Consider the following 26111-nt stretch of genomic DNA (forward strand, 5'->3'; position numbering starts at 1 on the left):
TAAATAAGAACCACGATGAGATACCCCCTCACACCCATCAGGATGGCTGCTAACAACACAACAACAAAACGGAAAACAGCAGGTGCTGCTGAGGATGTGCCCCTCCTGCACTGCTGGTGGGAATGAAAATGGTGCAGCCACGATGGAGAACACTGGAGGTTCTTCAAGAAATGTAAGTAACATATAATCCAGTGATCCAACTTCTAGGAACATCTGCCCCAGGAACTGAAAGCAGGGTTTCAATCACCACAGCTAAAATATGGTGTCAACCCGAACTGTCCATTGACAGATGAATGGATAAGGAAAAGGTGGAGTAGTTTTTCAGCCTTTAAAAAGAAAAGAACGAGGTACGATGGATGAACCTTAAGGACGTTATACTAAATGAAATAATATAAATACTGGACAATTTCACTTATATGACATACTTCTGAGTAGTCAAAATCAGACAAAATATGACACATTTTATTTTCCTGGGCTCCAAAATCACTTTGGATGGTGACTGCAGTCATGAAATTAAAAGTTGCTTACTTCTTTGGAAGGAAAGCTATGACAAACCTAGGCAGCATATTAAAAAGCAGAGACATTACTTTGCCAACAAAGTTCCATCTAGTCAAAACTATGGTTTGTAGTCATGTATGGATGTGACAGTTGGACCATAAAGAAATCTGAGCACCAAAGAATTGATGCTTTTGAACTGTGGTGTTGGAGAAGACTCTTGAGAGTCCCCTGGACTCTCAAGGAGATCAAACCAGTCAATCCTTTTAAAGGAAATCAACCTCGAATATTTGTTGGAACGAATGATGCTGAAGTTCAGGCTCCAATACTTTGGCCACCTGGTACAAAGAGCTGACTCATTGGAAAAGGCCCTGATGCTGGGAAAGACTGAAGGCAGGAAGAGAAGGGGACGACAGAGGACAAGATGGTTGAAGGATATCACCAGCTCAATGGACATGAGTTTGAGCAAGCTCCGGGAGATGGTGAAGGACAGGGAAGCCCAGCCTGCTACAGTTCATGGGGTTGCAAAGAATCGGACACAACTTAGTATCACTAACACGTAAAGGGTGAAATCGACAGGAATACAGTAATAGTAGGAAACTTTAACACCCCCATTCACACCAATGGACAGATCCTCAACAGAGAAATCAATGAAGCAGTAGAGATCCTAAATGACACAAGAAAACAGACTTCAATTGATCTTTTCAGGACATTACATCCAAAAACCCTGAATACACATTCTTTTCAAGTGCACACACATGGAACATTCTGTAGTACTGCATGTGCCATGCTGTGGTAAGTCACTTCAGTTGTGTCCAACTCTTTACAACCCTATGGACTGTTGCCCATCAGGCTCCTCTGTCCATAGGATTTCCCCAGCAAGAATACTGGAGTGGATTGCCTTGCCCTTCTCCAGAGGATCTTCCTGACTCAGGAACCAAACCTATGTCTCTTGCATCTCCTGCACTGGCAGAAAGGTTCTTTACCACTAGCCCCACCTGGGAAGCCGCTAGGACCACATACCAGGGCATAAAACAAACCTCAACACATTTAAGAGGACAGAAATTACCCCCAAGCATCTTTCCTGACCACAATGGCATGAAACTTGAACTGACCACAGAAAAATAAATGACTGTTCTTTACTGTGGCACTTTGGAGGCATTTTGCCATTTCAGGACGAAGCTAAACATCTCTTTCCTGGTGCACCTTTTATGAGAAGCATGTGGCCAAAGAAGTTGCTGCTGACCCTCTGGGTGAAGAACACAGGAAGGTCATGTGGTCTGAGTCAGTGGTGGGGATGACAAACAAGGCTTCCCCATAAAGCTGGTGTCCTGCCCCATGGCTAAGTCTGCCTGCCACTGAGTAAGGGGCCTTCCTGTCCCAGTCTACTGAGTTGCTTTCTGGATGCCAATTAGAGTGTTCTCAATTTGGTCATTGTTTAAAAAAAAGGGGGTAGAAAAATGTTCCTGGACTCCCTGACACTACTGTACCTCACTGCCTGGGGCCCCCAAAAGCTGCAGAATGTACAGATTTTTCAATCTCTAAGTAATGTGATGTCTGCCAGGACACTGAGAAAGCTCCTAAACAGAGAAGGTAAGAAACCATCAATGCACCCAAGGTTCAGTGTCTTTCTACCCCACTCCATTCTGCAGCACAAATGTCAGCGTCCTGCTCTGAAGAATCAACGTATCAGGAAAAATAAGGAAGAGGCTGCAGAATATGCTGTTCTTGGCCAAGAGGATGAAGGAGGCCAAAGAAAAACGCCAGGAGTAGACTGCCAAGAGGAGGCAGCTATCCTCTCTGATAGTGTCTACCTGAGCCCAGTCAAAAATGAGATATTCTAAGAGTAATAAATAATTAAGCTCAGACATCAGGAATAAAAGAAAGAAAGGAGAGAAAAAAAACCACATGGAGGCTAAACAACTTGCTACTGGAAAACCAACGCGTCAGGACTTCGAGTGGTTAAGAATCCGCCTGCCAGTGCAGGGCACTCAGGTTTGATCCCTGCTCCAGGAAGATCCCACACACTGCAACTACTGAGTCCACGTGCCTAGAGCCTGTGCTCCACAATAGGAGTGGCCACTGCAGTGAGAAGCCAGCACATCACAACTATGTATACAGCTCCCACTTGCTGCAACTAGAGAAAGCCCACACATAGCAACAAAGACCCAGCACAGCCAAAAATAATTTGTTAAAAAAAATTGGTCAATGATTAAATCAAAGAGGAAATTTAAATATAGTTCAAGAAAAATGAAAATACAACCATACAAAAGCTACAGAATGTAGCAAAAGAAATTCTCAGAAGGAAGTTCATAGTGCTATTGGCCTTCCTCCAAAAACAAGAAAGATCTCAAACAATCTAACCTACCACTTAAGAATTAGAAGAACAAACAAAAAACTAAAGTCAGCACAAGGAAGAAAATAAACATCAGAGAGGAAGTAGGTATTTAAAAAAACAAAAAATCAATAGAACAAAAGTTGTTTCTCTTTAAGGATAAACAAGACTGACTGCTCTGACCAGGCGCACCAAGAAGAAAGAGGACCCAAATGAACAAAAACAGAAGCATAACAGCTCATACCACAGAAATACAGAAACCGTAAGGGGATAATACATACAATTATATGCTAACAAATCTGACAACCTAAAAGAAATGGGTAAGTTTCTAGAAAATACACAGTCCACCAAAACTGAAGAAGAAACATAATTTGGAGAGACCAATCATTAGAAGTGAAAAAGAATCCATAATTAAAAAAAACCACCTCCCAGGCTTCTTTGGTGGCTCAGTGACAAATAATCCACCTGCCAATGCAGGAGACATGGGTTTGACCCCTATCCAGAACGATCCCACATGCCGTGGAGCAATTAAGCCGCAGCTACTGAGCCTGTGCTCCAGAGGCCAGGAGCCACAACTATTCAGCCCATGTGCCACAGTGAGGAGCCCAAGTACCACAATTAGAGAGTAGCCCCTGCTCTATGTACTAAAGAAAACATGCGGCAACAAAGACCCAGCACTGCGAAAGGTAAATAATTAAAACAAACCTACAGATGTCAGTCCAGAACCAGATGGCTCCGGGGTGAATTCTACCAAACATATAAAGAACTTATACCGATTCTTCTCAAACTCTTCTTCCCCCCCCCAAAAAAAAGAAGAGGCGGGAACACTCTCAAAGACATGCTATGAAGCCACCATTACCCTGATACCAAAACCAGACAAACACAATTACAGGCCAATGTCTTTGATGAACACAGATGCAAAAATACTCAACAAAATATTAGCAAACCAAATTGAACACCACATAAAAAGTACAAACCAAAACCAAGTGGGATTCATCGCAGGTTCTTAAGGATGGTTCAATATAGGTAAATCAGTCAATGTGATACACCACATAAAAGACAAAAACACAATCATTTCAACAGATGCAGAAAAGCATTTGACAAAATTCAACATCCATTCATGATAAAAACTCTTAGCAAAGTGAGTATGGGGGGAACATACCTCAATATAATAAAAGCTATTTATGAGGCTTCCTTGATGGTCCAGTGGTTAAGAATCCACTTTGCAATACAGGGGACACTGGTTTGACCCCTGGTCCAGGAAGATCCCACATGCACGTGCCTCAGGGCAACTAGGCCCATGTGTCACAACCACTGAAGCCTGCACATCTAAAGCCCTTGCTCCACAACAAGAGAAGCCATCACAGTGAGAAGCCCGTGCACAGCCACAAAGACCCAACGGAACAACAACAACAACAACAACAAATATATATATATATTTAAAGCTATTTATGACAATAAACTGTGGGAAATTCTGAAAGAGATGGGAATACCAGACCACCTGACCTGCCTCTTGAGAAACCTGTATGCAGATCAGGAAGCAACAGGTAGAACTGGACATGGAACAACAGACTGGTTCCAAATAGGAAAAGGAGTACGTCAAGGCTGAATATTATCATGCTGCTTATTTAACTTATATGCAGAGTACATCATGAGGAACGCTGGGCTGGAAGAAGCACAAGCTGGAGTCAAGATTGCCAGGAGAAATATCAATAACCTCAGATGTGCAGATGATACAACCCTTATGGCAGAAAGCAAAGAACTAAAGAGCCTTTTGATGAAAGTGAAAGAGGAGAGTGAAAAAGTTTGCTTAAAGCTCAACATTCAGAAAACTAAGATTATGGCATCCGGTCCCATCACTTCATGGCAAGTAGATGGGGAAACAGTGGAAACAGTGGCTGACTTTTTTTCTGGGCTCCAAAATCACTGCAGATGCTGACTGCAGCCATGAAATTAAAAGACGCTTACTCCTTGGAAGGAAAGTTATGACCAACCTAGACAGCATATTAAAAAGCAGAGATATTACTTTGTCAACAAAGGTCCATCTAGTCAAGGCTATGGTTTTTCCTATGGTCATGTATGGATGTGAGAGTTGGACTGTAAAAAAAGTTGAGCGCCAAAGAATTGATGCTTTTGAACTGTGGTGCTGGAGTAGACTCTTGAGAGTCCCTTGGACTGCAAGGAGATGCATCCAGTCCATCCTAAAGTAAATCAGTCTTGAATATTCATTGGAAGGACTGATGCTGAAGCTGAAACTCCAGTACTTTGGCCACCTGATGCGAAAAGCTGACTTATTAGAAAAGTCCCTGATGCTGGGAATGATTGAGGGCAGGAGGAGAAGGGGACGATAGATGATGAGATGGTTGGATGGCATCACCGACTCAACGGACACGGGTTTGGGTGGACTCTGGAAGTTGGTGATGGACAGGGAGGCCTGGCGTGCTGCAGTTCATGGGGTCACAAAGAGTCAGACACGACTGAGCGACTGAACTGATGACAAACCCACAGCCAACATAATAATAATGGTGAAAAGCTGAAAGCCTTCCCACTAAATCTGAAGCAAAATAAGGATGCCCACTGTCACCTCTTCTATTCAACACAGAAGACTGGATGTCCTAACTACAACAATAATAAAAGAAAAAGAAAGAAAAGGTATCCAAACTGGAAGGGAAGAGGTAAAATTCACTATATGCAGACAATATGCTACTGTATACTGAAAACCCTAGACTTCACACAAAAACTACTAGAACTGATGAACAAATTCAGCAAGGTAAGTGGGATACAAGATTAACATACAGAAATGGGTTGCGTTCTTCACATCAACGATGAAATAGCAGAAAGGGTATTTAAACAATAACTTTTGTTTGTTTTGCCATGCCATGCAGCATGCAAGCATCTTAGTCCCCTGACCAGGGGTCAAACACATGACCCTGTAATGGAAGTGCAGAGTCTTAACCACTGAACTGCAGAGTCTTAACCACTGAACTGCCAGGGAAGTCCAACAATAACTTTTAGAATTGCACTCCCCAAAATAAAGTATTTGGGAATAAACCTGACCAACGAGGTAAACAACTTATACACTGAGACCTGTAATGTTGATAAAGGGAATCAAAGATGATTCAAAGAAATAGAAAGATATTCCATGCTCTTGGATTGGAAGAATATTGTTAAAATGGTCATATTACTTGGAGAAATCTACAGGTTTAATGTGATTTCTATCAAGTTACCTATGATGCTTTTCACAGAACTAGAACAAAGTAATCCTGAAATCTATATGGAACCATAAAAGACCCAGAATTGCCACAGCAAACCTGAAGAAAAAGAACAAAACAAGAGGCATAACCCTTCCAGACTTCAGATAATACTACAAAGCTACAGTAATAAAAACAGCATGGCACTGGCAAAAGACAAGACATATGAATCAATAGATCAGATCACAGAACCCAGAAAGAAACCCACACAAATCAATCTTTGACAAAGGAAGCAAGAATACAGGAAATGGGAAAAAATGTCTTCAACATGTGGTGTTAAGAAAGCTGGACAGCTGCATGTAGATCAATGAAGTTATTTAGAACACACTCTCTCACCATTCACAAAAATAAACTCAAAATGGCTTAAAGACTGAAATATAAGATACCATAAAACTCCTAGATGACAGCACAGGCAAAACACTGTCTGACATAAATCTTACTTTTTCTTAATGTCAGTCTCCTAAGGAAATAGAAAACAAAAATAAACAAATGAGACCCAATCAAACTTTTGCACAGCACAGGAAACCATAAACAAAACAAAAAGACAATCTATAGAATAGGAAAAAATATTTGCAAATGATGCGGCCAACAAGGATTTAATTTCCAAAAGATAAAAACAGCTCATATAACTCAACAACAAACAAACCACCCAATTGAAAAAAGGACATTAGACCTACACAGACATCTCTCCAGAGAAGAAATACAGATGGACAATAGGGACATGAAAACATGCTCAACATCGCTAGTGATCAGAGAAATGCAAATCAAAACTAGTCAGGTACCACCTCACACTGGTCAAAATGGCCATCATTAAAAAGTCTACAAAAACAAATGCTGGATCTGATGCCCGTGTGCCACGACTACTGAGCCCACATACCACAAATAGAGAGTCGGCATGCTGCAATGAAAGATCCCACATGACACAACAAATATCCCACATACTGCAACTAAGACCCGATGAAGCCAAATTAAAAATAAATGCTGGAGAGGGTGAGGGGAAAAGGGAACCCTCCTGCACTGTTAGTGGGAATGTGAGCTGGTGAAGCCGCTGTGGAAAACAGTACAGAGGTTTCTCATCATCCAGCAATCCTATCCCTGGGTATATATCCAAACAAAACTGTAACTGAAAGAATTAAGATACATGAACCACTATGTTCATAGCAGCCTATTCACAATAGCCAAGACATGGAAGAAACCTCAATGTCCATCAGCAGATGAATGGATAAAGAACATGTGATGTATATATATATATGTATTTAGTATATACTACTCAGGCATAAAAAAATGAATAATGCCAACACTGATGCAACTAGAGATTATCATACTAAGTGAAGTAACAAAAAACCAAATACCATATGATATCACTTAATATGTGTAATCTAAAATATGACAACACGAACCTATCTGTGAAACAGAATCACAGATACAGAGCACAGACTGGTGTTTGCCAAGGGGAATGGGGGCTGGAGGAGAGATGTAGTGGGAGGTTGGAGTTAGCAGATGCAAACTATTATATATGGAATGGATAAATAAGGTCCCACTGTATAGCACAGAGAACTATATTCAATGTCCTATGATAAACCATAATGGAAAAGAATACAATAAAAAGAATGCACATCTATCTGTATATGAAACATTCTGCTGACAGCAGTTACTAATACAACACTGTAAGTCAACTATACTCCAAGAAAAAAACATACATACATACATATACATATGCATGCATTTACACACACAATATACACACATAATATGTGTATACACACAATACACATGTACACACATATACATGCACACACATGCACCCACACATATGTAACACACATACATTTGTATGTGTACACGCACGGGTAATATGTAAACACACATTCATACATATACACACACGTATACACATACACATGCAGACATGCATAATATACACACATACACAGTACACACACATGCATGCATACACACACATATAATTGCATACACATTCACATATGATATGCACACGTACACAATACACATACACACATATATGTATGCACACAGACACATACATATATATACATTCATGGGTATATACATACATACATATAAAGTTATGGGGGGGAAGGAAGATCTGGGGAATAAAATGCCCCCAAATACTCTTAAAAGCTCTGACATACCCCTGGGAACACAGAAGGCCATGCACATGTGCAGGTCTGTGTGGCAGGAAGTGAAGGCCAAGGCAGAGCTCTAACCTGAGGGAATTTAAGAGCCTTTGGGTAAAGGGGAGTTGACTTACTGGATCACAGACATCTCTTTCTAGTCATCAGCTGAGCAACAAGCTAAGAGCACAGAGACCTCCTGACCCACACACAGCAGGGTCTCAGACTTTACAGAATCCTTTCAGGAAAGTCACTAAACACAGAAGGGAGACAAAAAGTCTGGGGAGCAGGAAACTGATTTCTTGAGTCACCACATTATATTGATGTTATTTAAAATGAATACTTTTGAGCAGAAACTTCGTTATACAAATGAACAAAGTATGGCCCATAAACTAGGGAAGTTTTCAAAAAGAAACTAATAGATACTATCTCTGAGTATGTTCAAATGTTAAACATACTAGATAAGACAAAGTCAGCTTTCAAAAATTAGGTTCAAAGACTAAATGAAACTATGTCTAAGGAATTAATACGACAGAATGGTTCTCACCAAGAGAATACTAGTAAAGAGAGAAATTATTTTAAGAAGAAAACTAATTCTGCAGTTGGAAGTACATTAACAGAATTTGAGTGGGCAGAAAGTGAAAGTAAAAGTTGCTCAGTCGTGTCTGACTCTTTGCAACTATACAGCCCATGGAATTCTCCAGGCCAGAATACTGGAGTGGGTAGCCTTTCCCTTCTCCAGGGGATCTTCCTAGCCCAGGGATCAAACCCAGGTCTCCTGCATAGCAGTTAGATTCTTTACCAGCTGAGCCACAAGGGAAACCCTAGAGTGAGGATAAGAACCAGCAAACCTGAAAACACATCAACTGAGATTATCATAATGTGAGGACCAGAAAAAAAGAATGAAGGAAAATGAACAGTTCCAGAGACCCTCAAGATGTGACCAAGGGTATCAATAATGCTGAAAGGGAGGGCCAGAAAGAAAGAGACAAAGGGGAAGAGGGTTAATTTTATGTCTGTGGCTAGGCCACAGTACCCAGAAATTCAGCCAAATATCCCTTTAGATGCTTCTACGAGGATATTTTATATGAGGTTAACATCTACTGTAAATCACTAGAGGTTGAGTAAAGTAGATATTAGGGGGCTCACAGCAAGTTGCCACCCAGTCGCTTCAAGGCCTTAACAGAAAATGACTAAATCCCATAGAGAGGAGGGAACCGGCCCTAGACTTCTTTAAAACTCAAATGCAGCATCCACTCATCCCTGGGTCTTTGGCCTGCCAGCCTCCAAAATCATAGAACCAAGACCTAAAACCTACCTATATACCCATCTATATATAATATCTTCTCATGATTCTGTTTCCTTGGAGAACCCTAATACATCAAAGTAAAGAACCAGTTTTTATAAGTTATATACAAATACTAAAAGAAATCATGTCTAAATAATTAATATGACAGTTAAGAGAATGGCTATCTTAACAAATAGAGGATACCAATAAAGAGAGAGAATCAAAATGTTTAAAGACCCAAGGGGAGGGATTTTGCCTGGTGGTCCAGTGGCCAAGACTGCCATTCCCAACACAGTGGGGCTGGGTTCGATCCCTGGTCAGGGAACTAGATCTCACATGATGCAATTAAATATTCCACATGCCACAATTAAAAGATCTCACATGCCACAACAAAGGTCCTGCACACTGCAACTAAGACCCAACACAGCCAAATAAATAAATACTTTTAAAAAAGACCCAAGGGGAAATTTTGTAATTCAAAACTACAAAAGCTGAATTTGAGTTGGTAGAAGAGTCAGAAAATTTGGAGTTAAGTCAATTAAGATGGTCTATTTGAGGAAAAGAAAGAAAAAGACGGAATAAAAAGAGCCTCAGAGACGTGGTGGTTGCTATCAAGTGTACCAACTTATTCACAGTGGGAATCCTAGACAGAGACAACAGGGAAGAAAGAATATTTGAAGAAATAATGGCCAAAACTTACCAAAATTTATTGGAAAAAAAACTATCTTCAAGAAGTTCAATGAACTACAAGGAGGCTAAGAGCTCCATACCTGGATGCATCAAGATCTTATTGTCAAAAGGTAAAAAACAAAGAATCTTGAAAGTAACAAGAGAAGTCATTTCAGCTCTCAGGATAGAACTCCAGTAGGATTTACAGCTGATTTCTTAGCAGAAACCACGGAGGCCAGAAGGCAGTGGGATGACATATTCAAGGCACTAAAAGGCTGCCAACCAAGACTTCTATACCTGGTGGAACTATCCAAAAAACGAAGGTGACAGTAGGCCATTTCCAGATAGACAAAAACAGAAAACTTACTGCTAGCATATCAGCCCTTCAAGTAATACAAAACAAGAGCCCCTCTGGCTCAAATGAAAAACAACACTAACTTGAATTTATAGGAATGAATGAAAAGACACTGCTAAAGCAACTATATGGACAAACATAAAAGTATGAATGCACTTCTATTTTAAACTTCTGCTTTATTTAGAAGACAACTACACAAAGCAGTAATTATAAAACTGTTCATGCATTTATAATGTATAAAGATGTGATTTGTGTGTAATTTGCAGCACAAAGGCAGGAAGGAGACAGCTATGTTGGAGCAAATCTTTTGGATACTATGGAAATACCTTACTGTTCACTTAAGCTACAGTGTTTTAGTGAAGATGCTGATTGTAAGCCCCACACCAATTTTTTTTAATATACAGTAAAAGAAATAGGAACACGACTGAGTGACTTCACTTTCACTTTTCATTTTCACACATTGGAGAAGGAAATGGCAACCCACTCCAGTGTTCTTGCCTGGAGAATCCCAGGGACGGGGGAGCCTGGTGGGCTGCCGTCTATGGGGTCGCACAGAGTCGGACACGACTGACTGAAGTGACTTAGCAAAACTAGAAAATATCGAACAAAAGAAGGCAGTGATGGCAGAACTGACAAAGAAAACATTTAACAACACAAAGAAACAGCAAAATGTCAGAAGCCTTATTAGTAATTACTTTAAATGTACGTGAGTTAAAACTCTCCAATTAAAAGGTAGAGACTGGCAGAATTAATTTCAAAAAGATTATGACTCAACTATTTGTTACCCCCTGGAGTTTGATCCCTGGATCAGGAAGTTCCTCTGGAGAAGGAAATAGCAAGCCAATCCAGTATTCTTGCCTGGAAAATACCATGGACAGAGAAGCCTGGCGGGCTATAGTCCACAAAGTCACAGTCAGACACGACTGAAGGACTGCGCTTGTACACATGTGCATGTGCGCACACACATACATACATGCTACCTATAAGACACTCAGCAAAAACTGGCACTCTAGAAAGGAGAACTAGACAGACAACAATCATAGCTGGAGATGTCACTCTCATTTTTCGTAATGGATGGAGTAGGCAGGCAGAACATCAATGAGGAAACAGAACACTTGACACCATAAACCAACGAGACTTCTATAGAACACTCATTCTTCTCAAGTGTACAAGGAATATTTTCCAGGGAAGACCATTGGTTAGGCCATAAATCAAGGCTCAGTAGTGAGATAAAGTATACCATTCCATTTTATTCCATTCCAACCACAGTGGAATAAAATCAGAAGTAACAGGTGAGAATTTGGAAAATACAAAAATTATATGGAAATTAGATACCACACTCATAAATAGTCACAGAAGAGGTTACAATAAAAATCAGAACATACTCTGAGGAACTTAATAGAAAAAATGGAGGTAATGCACCACAGAATTAGCAACAGAACCATGTGGGAAGGGTGCCCACTGAGCCCCTGCACTGAGCCACCAGAGCAGGGACGCCCGAGGACATCCCTGAGGCCAGCACCATGACCAGAGGGTAAGAGTCATGACCCCCAGGTGAGACGGAGCCAACACACTCCACCCTCCTCCTCTGCTGATACAGCGCTGAACTTGAGCAGAAAGGGAGCACAGCTAGTGGAAAGAGCTGGGAGACACAGACCTCAAGTACTGCCAACCCAGCCCTATGTCTACAACTGTCTTTGCAGTGTCACCCAGCTTGAATTTAACATGATCTGAGATCCAGGATAAAACACTGCTGGCTGGAGGAGGGAAAGCGGGGATTCCTAATGCTCAGACTGAGCATGGAAACCCCCTGTTCCTTCTCCTCCATCTTCTAGTGACTGGCAGTAGCTGGTAAAGGAGCTGGGTGGTGAGGTGGGGCCTGGGAGGGCCAATACTGAGGAATGGAAACTTTTTCTGCTGAGAACAGCTCTGAGACCAAGAGGGTGGCCAACTCCCATGGCTTTTTTTCTCTCTCTATCCTCCCACTAGGCTTCCCTAGTGGCTCAGTGGTAAGGAAGAATCCACCTGCAATGCAGGAGATGTGGGTTTGATCCCTGGGTTGGGAAGATCCCCTGGAGAAGGAAATAGTAACCTGTTCCAGTATTCTTGCCTTGGAAATCCCACAGGCAGAGAAGCTTGGCAGGCTACTGTCCACAGGGTCACAAAAGAGTCAGACATGACTTAACAACTAAACAACAATTCTCCCAGTAGGTGGCCCTGGATATGGACCCATACCCAAGTTCATAGCAGAGCTGGGTAACTAACTAGAGGCCCAAGCATCTGCCTGAGGATCAAAGGGGTGAAGGGAGCACCAGGAGATTGTGGGTAGAGAGGAGCTCAGGAACATTGAGTCCCCAGGTGATCTTTTCACTCCAGGGCTCAGCCCCACCCATATATACATGGGTTTGTCTCTAATCAGCACAGAACAAACTCTGGAGCAGGGACCATGCACACCCAGACCGCAGACTGCCTTGTGTGATGCACATCTGGGACAGATGAGAAGCCAGGAAGGCTCTGAGCTGGAGCCCACAGACGCAGGCCGGAACTTAACGGCTTGACTCTATCCAGGTGGGCTGCCCAATAAAACTAATATACCTACCCTCATAATTTTTAAATAAGACTCAGCATCCCACAGTCAGGGAAGGGATACAATTTAAAAGACTCTTCAGCATATGAAAACCAGAAGAATTTCAATTTACACAGGAAGACAATCAACAGATACCAGTGCAAAAATGGCAAGGCTGTGGGAATTCTCTCACAAATATGATAAAGTACTGACTATGCAAATACAGAAACTGCAATCACTAACTTTCTTCAAACAAATGTTAAAAAATAGAACATCTCATAAAAGAAATAAAAGATATAAAGAAAACCCAAGTTGAAATTTTAAAACTGAAAAATAAAGTAAGCACAATAAACTCATTGTATGCACTTAACAGCAGAATGGAAAGAGTCAGTGAACTTGAAGAGAAATCAATAGAAATTGTTCAGTTTTAATTATAAAGTGTAAAAACATTTTTAAGAAATGAACAGATTCATAGGTACCTCGGGGTATGTACACAGTAGGTCTAACAGTCATGTGAAACTGGAGCCGCAGAAGGTAGAGAGAAGAAAGACAGTGCTGAAAAGGTTGAGGAAATAAAAAACTAAAAAAACACGTTCCAGCTGGGCAAAAGATATAAACCAAAGATTCAAAAAGCTAAGAAAATCGTAAAGAAGGTAAACCCAAAGGAAGCCATACACAAGTAAATCATAATCAAACTGGGGAAAGCTGAAGAAAAAGAACAATCTGAAAAGGAAATGACTAAGAAAATTGCTTTTACAAAAACGTCATAAAAAAATAAATTTTTTAGAAATTAACTTAATGAAGGGAGTGAAAGAATTACACAGTGAAAACTATAAAAGAACTTAAAGAAAACATAAATGGACACACAGCCCATGATCATGGGTTGGAAGATTTCATGTTGCCAAGATGTCAGTACGACCCAGAGTGACCTACAGATTCAACGCAAGCCCTCTCAAAATCCCAAGGATATTTTCTTTACATTTAAAAAAAAAATCATTCTAAAATCCCTATCCAATCTCAAGGGACCCTGAACAGCCAAAATGATCTTGAAAAAGAACAAAGCTAGAGAATATATTTCCTGATTTCAAAGCTTTCTCCACAGGTACAGTAACCCATGTGCATCTGCCCTCAAGACAGACACACCGACCAATGGAACAGAACTGAGACCCCAAGAATAAGCTGAGGCAGGTGAGTCTACACAGGACGTCAGGACCGTTCAACAGGGAGCAGGCCGTCTCCCAGCAAACGGTGCTGTGAAAGCTGAATATTCCCCTGCAGAAGGATGGAGCTGGACCTGGAATTACTTAACATTACATACAAAAAACAACTCAAAGTGGATCAAGTCTAAATGTACAACCCAAAACTATAAAACTCCTAGAAGGAAACACAGGGCAAAAGCTTTACAATGCTGTATTTAGCGATGATTTCTTGTTTATGACAACAAAGGCCCAGGCAACAGCAACAACAACAGACAAACTGACTTCATGATGCATCAGAAATGCATCAAAAGACACCATCGACAGAGCAAGAAGACAACCTGTGAGAACAGACAGAACATTTTAAAATCATCTATCTGATAAGGGATTAATATCAAGGATACGTAGCTGCTGCTGCTGCTAAGTCACTTCAGTCGTGTCCGACTCTGTGTGACCCCATAGATGGCAGTCCAGCTCCCCCGTCCCTGGAGAACCCATAAAACTCAACCACACAAAAAACCAAACTTTTCAAAAATGGGCAAAAGACCTGAACAGTCCTTTCTCCAAAGAAGGTGAACAAATGGTCAATAAACACATGAAAAAATGTTCAACATGACTAATCACTGCAGAAAAGCAAATGAGAACCACGATGAGATACCTCCTCATACACATCAGAATGGCTGCTAACAACACAACACAACAACAAAATGGAAAACGGCAGGCACTGGTGCGGCTGTGGATTATGTAAAATGTGCACTACTGGGAGGAATGTCAAACAGTGCAGCCACGGGAAAACACTATGGAGGTCCTTAAAAGAGTTAGAAACGTAATTGGCATGTGATCCGACTTCTGGGTACATACCCCAAAGTAACTGAAACCAAGGTCTCAAAGACACGTGTATACCCATGTTCTTTGCAGCACTATTCACAACAGCTAAAGCGTGGAGCAAACCCACTATCCACTGACAAGTGAATGGATAAGGAAAAGGTGGTGTATACAGACACTGGTACTTTTTCAGCATTTACAAGAAAGGCAGTACTGATAGATGCTTACAGCATGGAGGAAACTTAAGGGCATTATGCTAAATGAAATAAGACAAATACTGGGTGATTCCACTTATATGAGATTAATACTGTAATTAGTCAAAATCAGAGAGACACAATATACAATGGTGGTCACCAGGGGGAGGGGAGAACCAGGAGTTAATAGGTGTAAAGTTTCAGTTTTACAAGATGAAGAGAGTTAATGTGGGTGAAGGGTAGTGAGGGCTACACAATAATGTGAAAGTATCTAACACCACTGAGCTGTACCCTAAACAGTGGCTAAATGGTAAATTTGTGTTTTGAGTATTTTAACACAATAAAAAGAAAACCTTCAGTGAAATAAAGATATCTACAATGTAATACAAAGTAAAAATAATTAATCTCAAATACACCCATCCTGCAAGAAGTGTTAAAAGAAGTCCAAACAAAAGTAAAGTAACATCAGAGAATCTTGCATCTACCTAAAGACACAGAGATTTTTAGAACTGTCAATTACGTGGCTAAACTGATAAGGGATATCTTACATATTTCTTCAAAACATAATTGACTGTTTAAGAAATAACAGTGAACTTATGGAATAGACATGAAAATAAATGTTAACAACAGCAGCTCAAGAAAAGTATGGGAGAGATGGGAATGTGAAACTGAGACAAGCTGGGTGGGACCTGGGACCCCTGGCTGCAGTGCTGGCACCTGGATGGACCTCTTCTCCAAGCAGCTGGGGCAAATTATGGACAGTGAGATATACCAAGACTAAACAAGTCCCAACTGCCACTTCCAAAGAGCTCGGTGCTGCACACACCCCACCACCTAAGGGCTGGGCAGACCACCCAGGCCCCGCCGTGGCCTGAGTCCTGGACACACCTCTCCCCTCCCCTCCCAGAAGGGACCAGCTTCTCCACCCCCAGGGAGCAAGCAAGCAGGGGCCCCAATAAAGCCTTGCCTGAACTTCTTGTCTGAACTCTAGTCAATTTCTCTTGAGGAGGAGGAGGCTAGGAACCCTGGTCCGTATCAGACTCAGTGGCACCCAACGTGGGACAGCTGTCCTCTTCCAAGGAGAGGGTCTGGGCACCTCCGGGCCCACTGAACAGAGGTTCCCCATGGGTGACAAGTGGCCACCTCAATTCCTTACTTCAGCATCACTGTGTTTGTAAGTCTGCCTTCCTGGCCCCTGCGGCCTCAGGCCCTCATTCAGGCAGTGCTTCCCCTCCCTGAAATCTCTCCATGTCTCTGTCCTCTCACGGAGAAAGTGGATGTGGGGCAGCTACAGTCTCACTTCTCTCGGCCCGTGAACCCGCTCCCTCTGATGGGTGACAGGCAGAGGAGGAGGGGCGGGCCTCGCCCTGGGCAGACCCTGGTCCAGCAGGGTCCCCCTGACCAGAGAGGAGAGTGACAGCGGTTCAGACCATAGGTCATGTAGTGGCTGGAAGTCCTATTGTCCCAGTGTTCTCGCCTTTATTTCCCTGTCGTCTTGTTCTCCTTTTCAGCTTCTTCTGTCCCTCCCTCTTGATCCTTACACCTACACTCCTGTACCCTTTATCCCCAAATTTCTTGATTGTGTCTTTAGGTTTTCATCATTGGTATCTTGGTTTTATGATGTTTTGTCTGTCGACACTGCAAGCACGAGGGAACATTTAAATCTTGAAATACAAGTGGGCCCCACATGGCCTGAGGCTCCAGCCTAGGGTCACTTCCGGGAGCAGGAGCACCATCTCTCCTGTTTTCACATGTAACTCTTCTGCCTGGGCTCTCAGGAACCTCCTGATCCATCTGTAGTCCCCAGACAAGGGGGTAAAGAGGCCTTTCAAAATTCAAACAACAAAACTATGAGGTCTCTGGTTCTGTCTTTATGTAACAACTAACTTGCAAGTGCGCTGTATTTAATTGGCTTAAAGGAAAGTGCGTGCATATATACATTACCAGAAATGTGAAAGAAAACTCACCAGAATACATTTCAGGTTCCTGTGATTTGGGAAATATTCAGTATTGAACACCTGGTACTACAGCTAGCTGAAGCTTGTGGATTTAATTAACACAGACCTGTCTTCAGAGTCATCGACATTAAAATGAAAGTCGCTCAGTTGTGTCTGACTCTTTGCGACCCCATGGACTATAGCCCATAGACCTTAAGCATAATAGTTTTATTGTCCGGTTTCCCAGGTGGCGCAGTGGTAAAGAATCCGCCTGCAATGCAGGAGGGGCAAGAGATGTGGGTTCAGTCCCTGGGTCTAGAAGATGCCCATTCGAATAGGAAATGGCAACCCACTCCAGTATCTGCCTTCTATTGTACCGTGGGTCACTGAAAGTCAGTATGTGCTATTGTTTCTGACATAAAGTCTGTCATAAAGGAGAATAACCTGATACAATTAAATTTTTTAATAAATGTAACTGAGATAAGAGCTTTTTGGTCAATTCTATGGGAATGACTATGTTGCAGAAATGTCCATCACCAAATGTTGGAAACTTAAAACTAAATTAAAAAATAGGAGTTCATTGAATATCCAGGCCACTTCAAGTAAGATGAACTACTGGAAAGTTAACTGCTAAGTAGGTCTAGATTTACCTACTTTTGTCTTCTTATGAGGGAGAAACTAAAGCAGTCTGGTGCCACTTGAGATGTTCTCTATCAATCTACAGGATATAATGTAAAAGACAGTTCCTGGTTGCTTAAGGAAAGTAGGATGTGTGCTATCAGAAAGGAAGGTATGAGAAATGGAAACATATTTAATTGACAGGAAAAAAGAGGATTTTAAAAATAAAGCTGGCTGTTTCTGAATGGGAGAAAATATGCTTACAGAAAGTTACAGAACATTTGCAGCAAAGGAACACTGAGAATATATTTTTGTATGCGGTCAGGAATTCTAAGGCTGGATTAAATTTAATTAGGTAAATGGATTCTATTAAGAGTAGGCTATGCAAGACTGGATTTGGTTTTTCTCTCTCACAAGAGAACAAAGCTTTCTTGGAATGCTGCTCTTGATATCAAATTGTGTGAGTTTCTGTGTCTTTAAGTGATCTGTATTTACTCTGAAATCTTTTTTTCACATTAGAACAACTGTTTCACAGCAACCTATCATTCTATCTGACCAGGTATTTTAAAGCTTTTGACAGACTTTCCAAACATCAAATTCTAACTAAAGTGCTTTTGATCTCTAGCTAACTCTGGACTACTTCAAAGGGCCCCCGGAGCATCCCAAAGAGACCCTAAACTAGCTGGGCTCCTCTGATACCCTGTTGCTTGTGTCAGATGGAATCATCAGCCTCTCCCCAGTTTTATCACAGCCATCAAACAGGGAAAAGGGTTTCAGCTTCTTCTTCTATCTAGTCTTTTCACTTTATGTCCCAAATCCTCTGTGTGAATACTCCTACCTCCAGGCCGTCAGGTCCTGACCTCGTGGCATTTTCCACTGTGCCCAGCTCCAGTTCCTCCAGGAGGTTCTTTCTACACCTGCAGGACCGCTTCTCTACAGGCTGTGGCAGCACATCCAAGGCTGTGGACAACCTACTGGGCTAGGGGCTGCCCAGAAGCCTGCACTGTAACCTCTACAAATGCTCAGTCTCAAGGAACACACCCCAACACAGGGACACTTACTACAGGACACAAGCGTACTTTGTTGGCCGTGCCACTCGGCACGTGGGATCTAGCTCCCCAACCAGGAATCAAATCTTGGCCCTGGAAGTGTGGAGTCTTAACCACTGGACCACCAGGGAAGTCCCAGACGTGAGCTTTATAGACAAAAAACCCCCTTGGGGAGCCCTGGGAATGCTCTGGGACTGGTTCAAACGCCCCCCTCTCAGGGACTACTCTCATGGGGGGGCCTAGGTCAACCAGAGACATCTGGTCAGGTGCCGGGAGAGGAGAGGGTGCTCCAAACCCCATTAGGTGAGAAGGGAACCTGGAGGATGCCCCAATCGCCTTTCCACACAGCCTCCTGGTACAACATCTCCGAAGCGCAGGACTTCATCTCTAGGAGCACTCTTTCTCAGGTGCAGGTTAGTCGACACGGCAGGATCCTCTTCTAAGCCAGAAGAGACACCTCTGGAGTATATCCTTGGAAATTAAAAATCCTGGAACCTCCCTGGTGGTCCAGTAGCTAGACTTCACACTCCTACTGCAGGGGGCCCAAGTTCCATCCCTGGTTAGGGAAGTAGATCCCACATGCTGAAACTAAAGAGTGCATGGTGCAACTAAAGAACCTGCATGCCGCAACTAAGACCTGGCACGGTCAAAGACATTTTTAAGAATTAATATACTTAAAAAGAGATGGGTCGGGACTTCCCTGATGGTCCAGTGGCTGAGACTCAGTGCTCCCAATGCAGGAGGTCAAGGTTCAATCACTGGTTGGGAAACTAGATCCCACATGCTGCAACTAAGACCTGGAGCAGCCAAATAAATATTTAAAAAAATAGTCGGGTTGAAAAGGGAAAAACTTAACCTGTACTATAACACTGCCTGATCTTTATATGAGTTGGCGGGGGGCGTGGAGAAAAATGGCCTGAAAATGGATTCTAAATTATAACACCATCTTGCAACTGGCTCTTTACTGTCACAAGATGGGAAAATGGACTGAGGTTCCCTGTGTCCAAGCCTTCATGGCACTTTACCAAACCCTGCTCTGTGCAGCTCGGCGCTTGGGGAGTCACACAGTACTGCCGATATTCTAACCCCTTCTAAGCTTCCCTGACTCTCAGGGGGAACTGAGCCTCACCCACCTCTCCAGACTCTTCTGACCATCCCACACTCTGCCTCCCTGTGTCCCTCACACCCTCCGTTACTTCAGGAAAGAGACCAGAACCTCTGGGGTAACCCAGATGGGGAAAAGTGTACCCTCTCAGGAAGTGGCAAATGGCGAAGGGACAAGCAGAGTACAAGCCCCTCTCTAACCCACTCAGCCCAAAGAAGACAGAGTCTGGGAGGGTTTCTGGTGAGTTTGAGGAAGGGTTTCAGCCCTAACTCTGGCCTTTGATTTAATTTGGAAGGGTGTCCAAATGGTCCTGCCTACCTGCTGTGCCTGTGAGGACACACAGAGACTTTGGGCAGCAGCCCAGGGGCAGGGTGACCAGCTTCCCAGGGACCAATCCAAACATTTTGCTATGGGTATGGTCCCAAATGAGAAATTATAATTCCCAGGAGGGAAGAAAAGCCAGGAAGCACACAATCTACTGTGTGTGTTAGAAGGGACGAGAAAGTGTATCAAAAAGCTGGTTAACTATGAAAGGGCTAAAGGAGTGACCAAAAAGGAAAAGAAAACTGAGCCCTCTTTCAGGCACAGCTTGTGGAGGCTTTCAGAAAACTGACTAATGTTTATCCATCTCCCGGAGGGTTAATCCTGCTGGTACATTTTCTCAGCCAGTATCCCCCTCATATTAGGCAGAAACTCCAAAAGTTACAATTAGACCCACAAACTCCAATGCCCCAACTTCTAGAGACGATTTTTGGGCTATTTAATAACCCAGATCAAGCTGAGGAGGAAGAGAGAACCCAATGTGAAAACAGGAAGGCCAGGGCTCATGCTAAACTGAGCTGTCAGCCACATCTTTCAACCTCAGGACAACCAAGGATTGAGGAAGTTTAACCATCCACCTGGAGATAAAACCAGAAGGGGAATGCTTCAAATGTAAGTCAGCCAGCCACTGGGCCCCAAAGTGCCAAAAATCACCCCTTGGACCATGCCCAGCCTGCAAATGAACAGGTCACTGGAAATGGGACTACCCCAGTCCTGAAAGGGAAAGGGGGCTCCCGGCTCCCCAGACAGCCATGCTGGGCAACTGAGGTGGCCCAGGGATTCTGGCAACTCCCTGCAACGAGATGTATGTCTTCATCGGAAGTGCCAGGTGTCCTTGATGTGGCACATAAGACAGCCAGTTTTTTAACTGACATGGGAGCCATTTACCACTCTGTCCTGACCTCTCATGCTGGGCCTCCAAAAGCTGTACTGTGACTGGTGTGGACAGAAAACCTCACACCCGTTTCTTTGCTGGGTCTCTAACTGGCCAATCTGAACAGCATCTGATCTCACATGCCTTTTCAGGTGTGCCTGCCGGTCCTACCCCACTCTGGGCTCCCTCAGAGTCACATCGTTAGGAGACCCTGAGCAGCCCCTTTTCTTGACTCTAGACAGATCAACTGAAAGAGCAATGGCCTGTTCCCAGCCATATTCTACATGCAGTAAACACTTCCTTCTGAGAAACCTGTAGGCAGGTCAAGAAGCACAGTTAGAATCGGACATGGAACAATGAACTGGTTCCAAATTAGGAAAGGAGTACATCAAGGCTGTATTTTGTCACTCTGCTTATTTAATTTACATGTAGAGTACATCATGAGAAATGCCAGGCTGGATGAAGCACAACCTGGAATCAAGGTTGCCGGGAGAAATATCAATAACCTCAGATATGCAGATGACACCACCCTTATGGCAGAAAACGAAGAGGAACTAAAGAACCTCTTGATGAAGGTGAAAGAGGAGAGTGAAAAAGCTGGCTTAAAACTCAATATTCAAAAAAACGAAGATTATGGCATCACACCTGGTCTCATCATTTCATGGCAAATAGATGGGGAAACAATGCAAACAGTAACAGACTTTATTTTCTTGGGCTCCAAAATCACTGCAGATGGTGACTGCAATCATGAAATGAAAAGACAGTTAATTGCTCCTTGGAAGAAATCATGGGCTTGCAAAGAGTCGGACATGACTGAGCTGAACTTGGAAGAAAAGCTATAACAAACCTAGATGGCGTATTAAAAAGCAGAGACATTATTTTGCCAACAAAGGTCCGTCTAGTCAAAGCTACGGTTTTTCCGGTAGTCATGTATGGACATGAGAGTTGGACTATCAAGAAAGCTGAGTGCTGAAGAATTGATGCTTTTGAACTGCGGTGTTGGAGAAGATTATTCAGAGTCCCTTGGACTGCAAGGAGATCAAACTAGTCAATTCTAAAGGCAATCAATCCTGAATATTCATTGGAAAGACTGATGCTGAAGCTCCAATAATTTGGCCACCTGATGTGAAAAGTCAACTCATTAGAAAAAACACTGATGCTGGGAAAGACTGAAGGCAGGAGAAGGGGATGACAGAGGACGAGATGGTTGGATGGCATCACCAACTCAATGGACATGAGTTTGAGCAAGCTCTGGGAGATGGTGAAGGACAGGGAAGCCTGGCGTGCTGCAGTCCATGGGGTCAAAAAAAGTCAGACATGACTGAGCGAATGAATAACAACAAAACCAGACAGTTTGGAACAAAGGGATCCCTGTGAGGGCTATAAATGCCCAACCTGTATAAGTTAGCCTTAAACCAGAAGCCACTTATCCTAACTAGAGACAAGACCTCATAAAGCTGGAAGCAGAAAAGGTTTGCAACCCCTTGTAGATAAATCCTTAAAACATGGCCTCTTGGTGCCCCATCAGTCTCCCTGTCAAACCCCTATTCTGCCAGTTGGTAAATCAAATGGGGAATATAGGATAGCACAAGATCTAGGAGCAGAAAATGAGGCAGGGGTCCCTACACATTCCCCTGTGGTCAATCCTTGTTTTATATCAGTCTAGAATCCTGGAGATGCCAAACGGTTCTCTGTGCTTGACCTCAAGGATGCCTTCTTTTGCATCCCAGTTCATGCCTCATCTCAGTATCTGTTTGCCTTCTAGTGGCCTAACCTCCACCTGGGCCAAATGCAACAATATACCTGGACAGTACTGCCTCAAAGGTTTCGGGACAGTCCACATATGTTCGCCCAGACCCTAGGTAAAGAACTAACACAGCTGAACAGAGGAGTTATTCTACAGTAGATGATATACTAACCATGCAGAAGTTATTCTACGGTATGTAGATAATACACTAACATGTAGTCCCACCATGGAGGAGTTATTCTATAGTATATATATAGATGACATACTAACAAGTAGTCCCATCATGGAGCCCTCAGATCAGAACCCACTGAAATCCTTCATTTCCTTGGCGCCCAGGGCTGTAGGGTATCTCAGAAAAAGCACAATCAAGTTAAATATCTGGGATATATTATAAGCCCTGGAGGTAGACAGCTATCTCGATAGAGAAAACAAGCTGTTAGGCCTAAGTGCCCCAAAGACAAAGAAACATCTTTGTGCTTTTTTAGACAGGACAGGATTTTGCAGAATTTGATTTCTAGGATTTGGCCTAAGGGCTACTTCCCTACAGATGAAGCCACTGCAGATCCAGATACAGAACTGTTACTTTGGATTGGGGAACACAGAAAAGCTTTTAATAATATCACCCAAGCCCCTGTTCTGCATCTTCCCAATTAAAAAAACAATTTATCCGTACATAGCTGAACACGGGACATTCTGGGAGTTCCTGTACAAAAGCTAAGAGAAGTTCCTCTGCCTCCAGGCTGTTTATTCTTCCAAACAACTACAGTCTATGCCCCAAGGTTGACCCGGATGCCTCCAGGCGGCAGCTCCCCCACTTAATTGGTGGAAGAAGCTAACAAGCTTACCTTTGTACAGTCTCTGGAGGTCCAGACCCATCATCAAGTACAGGGACTCCTAGAGACAAAAGGCCACCCCTGGCTAACAGGAGGCCACTTTACTAAGGACCAGGCTTTGCTCCTTGACTGCCCAGAGCTAATCCTCTAACCTGCCACACCCTGACTCGGCTACCTGAATGCCCACAGAAAGCCCAGATGTAACACACTGCTGCTCTGGAACCTTGACCAGGTCTATGCCTGCAGGCCTGATCTTACAGAGCAAGCCACAGGAGACCCTGAGGAGCCTAGTTTACTGATGTGGCTGCAGCTTCCTTACAGATGGAGTCAAGAGGACATGGCATGCTCTGGGCAGCACCCACAGTGTTACAGAAGCAAACCCTCTGCATCAAACACTTGAGCCCAGAGGGCTGAGCTAATAGCCCTGACTTGAGCCTTGACCTGAGGGGAAGGAAAAATTATAAACAGACTCAAAATATGTCTTGTCTTATATGCCCATGTAGCTATATGGCAAGAAAAGACGACTCTTAAAAGAAAAAATTCCCGTGTAAAATATGGGGCTGAGATTTTTACACCTCACAGAAGTGGTTCAAAACCAAACACAATAGTTCAATACATTTTTTTAAAAAATCACAACACTTTAAATCAACTATACTCCAATAAAAATTTTAAAAACAAAAACCAACACAAACACAATTAGCCGACAATCCTTGCTATTCAATATGGGCGAGGACACTGAAAACTGGTTCTCTAGTTTATTCTTGTGGCTCCCATAAGATATAAAAAAACTTTCTGCCATATGTAAACAGATAGCCATAGAAATTTACTATATGACTTAGGGAACTCAAACTGGGGCTCTGTAACAACCTAGAGGGTGGGAAAGGGTGGGAAGTGAGAGGGAGGTTCAAAAAAGGGGAGACATATGTACATCTATGACTAATTCATGTTGATATATGGCAGAAATTAAACCAATATTGTAAGGCAATCAATTAAAAATAAATAAATATAAAAAAGCCTTTCTGGCAGGAGGTTTTCATTTTCTCAGAACCCTACTCTTTTCAGCCATGCTGATTCATGCTGCATCTCATTTACAGTGTTTTGTTTCTTCCCTACTATTGTGAATCTGTGACTAAGACTTTTTGGTCCAGCAAGGAGACTCGTGACCAACAGGTCCAGATCTTTCATTCTAAAAACAGACATGTTAAACTTTAACCCTGAGGTTAACAAAAATATACAGCCAAGCAGAATGGCTTCCTAATTTTGGCAAGGACAGTACCGCCTCCCCTGTCTGGTCAACAGTTTAAGGAGGCCCTTTCAAAGTTACCCTGGTTCCTCCTCTTCCTAGGCCTTTTAATGGATATTGTTGTTTTCCCCCTTTTCTGGCCTTGTTTGTTTAACCTTCTGGTTAAGTTTGTGTCTTTTAGGTTCCAACAGTTTGAAGTGAGGCTCATGATGACGCAAGGAATCCAATCCATTCCAGGGGAGAGTGGCATGGGTCCCCCCAGGTTCCTGGAACACTCAGTGAGGAGCTTCACACCTCCAGGGCAGGCTGGGGTCTGTGGCCCCTGTCAAGCAGGGGGAAGTCTAAGAGAAGAGACCTTAGGCCACATCCCCTTAGGAATAAGGGTGTAGAGCCTCTCGGGGGAACCAGGCAGCCTGCGAGACTTATGCTTGCACCTGGACAGATGTCTCCTCGGTCAACAAATACATAGAAACTATAAGGGACTAAAAATAGCTGTCTGCGGGTGCAGTATGGCAAATTATGGACAAAAGACACAAAGAGACCAGAAAACCCAACTGCCATTTTTGAAGGGCCCGGAGCAAGAGCAGGGTACTGAGCATGCCCGGGCATGGCAACACCAAAGGGGTGGGCAAACCACCCCAGCCATCCTGTGGCCCGCCCCTGGACACAACCCCCCCACGTAAGAAACCAGCTCACCCCTTTTTGGGGAGTGAGCAAGGGGACCTGCTATTTGTGCTCACTCCTCCTGCTGCAGTTCAGTTCAGTTCAGTTCAGTCGCTCAGTTGTGTCCAACTCTACGCGACCTCATGCTGCAATAGGGGCCCCAATAAAGCCTTCTCTCGATCTCATCTGGCCTCTCATCAGCTGATTGGGGAAGGCCAAGAACCATGGTCTTCCAGGGCACAAAATGGCACCCCATCACTTGAAGACAGACTGTTAAGTTACACATATCTTAAAAAACCTAAGGCAAAGAACAGAATAACAAAACAAAAAGTTACAACTAATAAAACAATAGAAATAAAATGAAATCATTAAATCATTAAAAAGATCCAAACGCAGAAATAAAAAAATAAAG

The 26111-nt window shown here is 43.0% G+C and overlaps 1 pseudogene; it reads left to right on the top strand.

Annotated features, from left to right (window-relative positions):
* The first annotated feature begins 1705 nt into the window (after positions 1 to 1705).
* LOC129547356 (small ribosomal subunit protein eS6 pseudogene) lies at positions 1706 to 2313 on the top strand (annotated as a pseudogene).
* The last annotated feature ends 23798 nt before the right edge of the window (positions 2314 to 26111 follow it).

Source organism: Moschus berezovskii, chromosome 22, assembly GCF_049115385.1.
Source record: "Moschus berezovskii isolate FMDL1 chromosome 22, NW_MosBer_1.0, whole genome shotgun sequence".
Lineage (NCBI taxonomy): Eukaryota > Metazoa > Chordata > Mammalia > Artiodactyla > Moschidae > Moschus > Moschus berezovskii.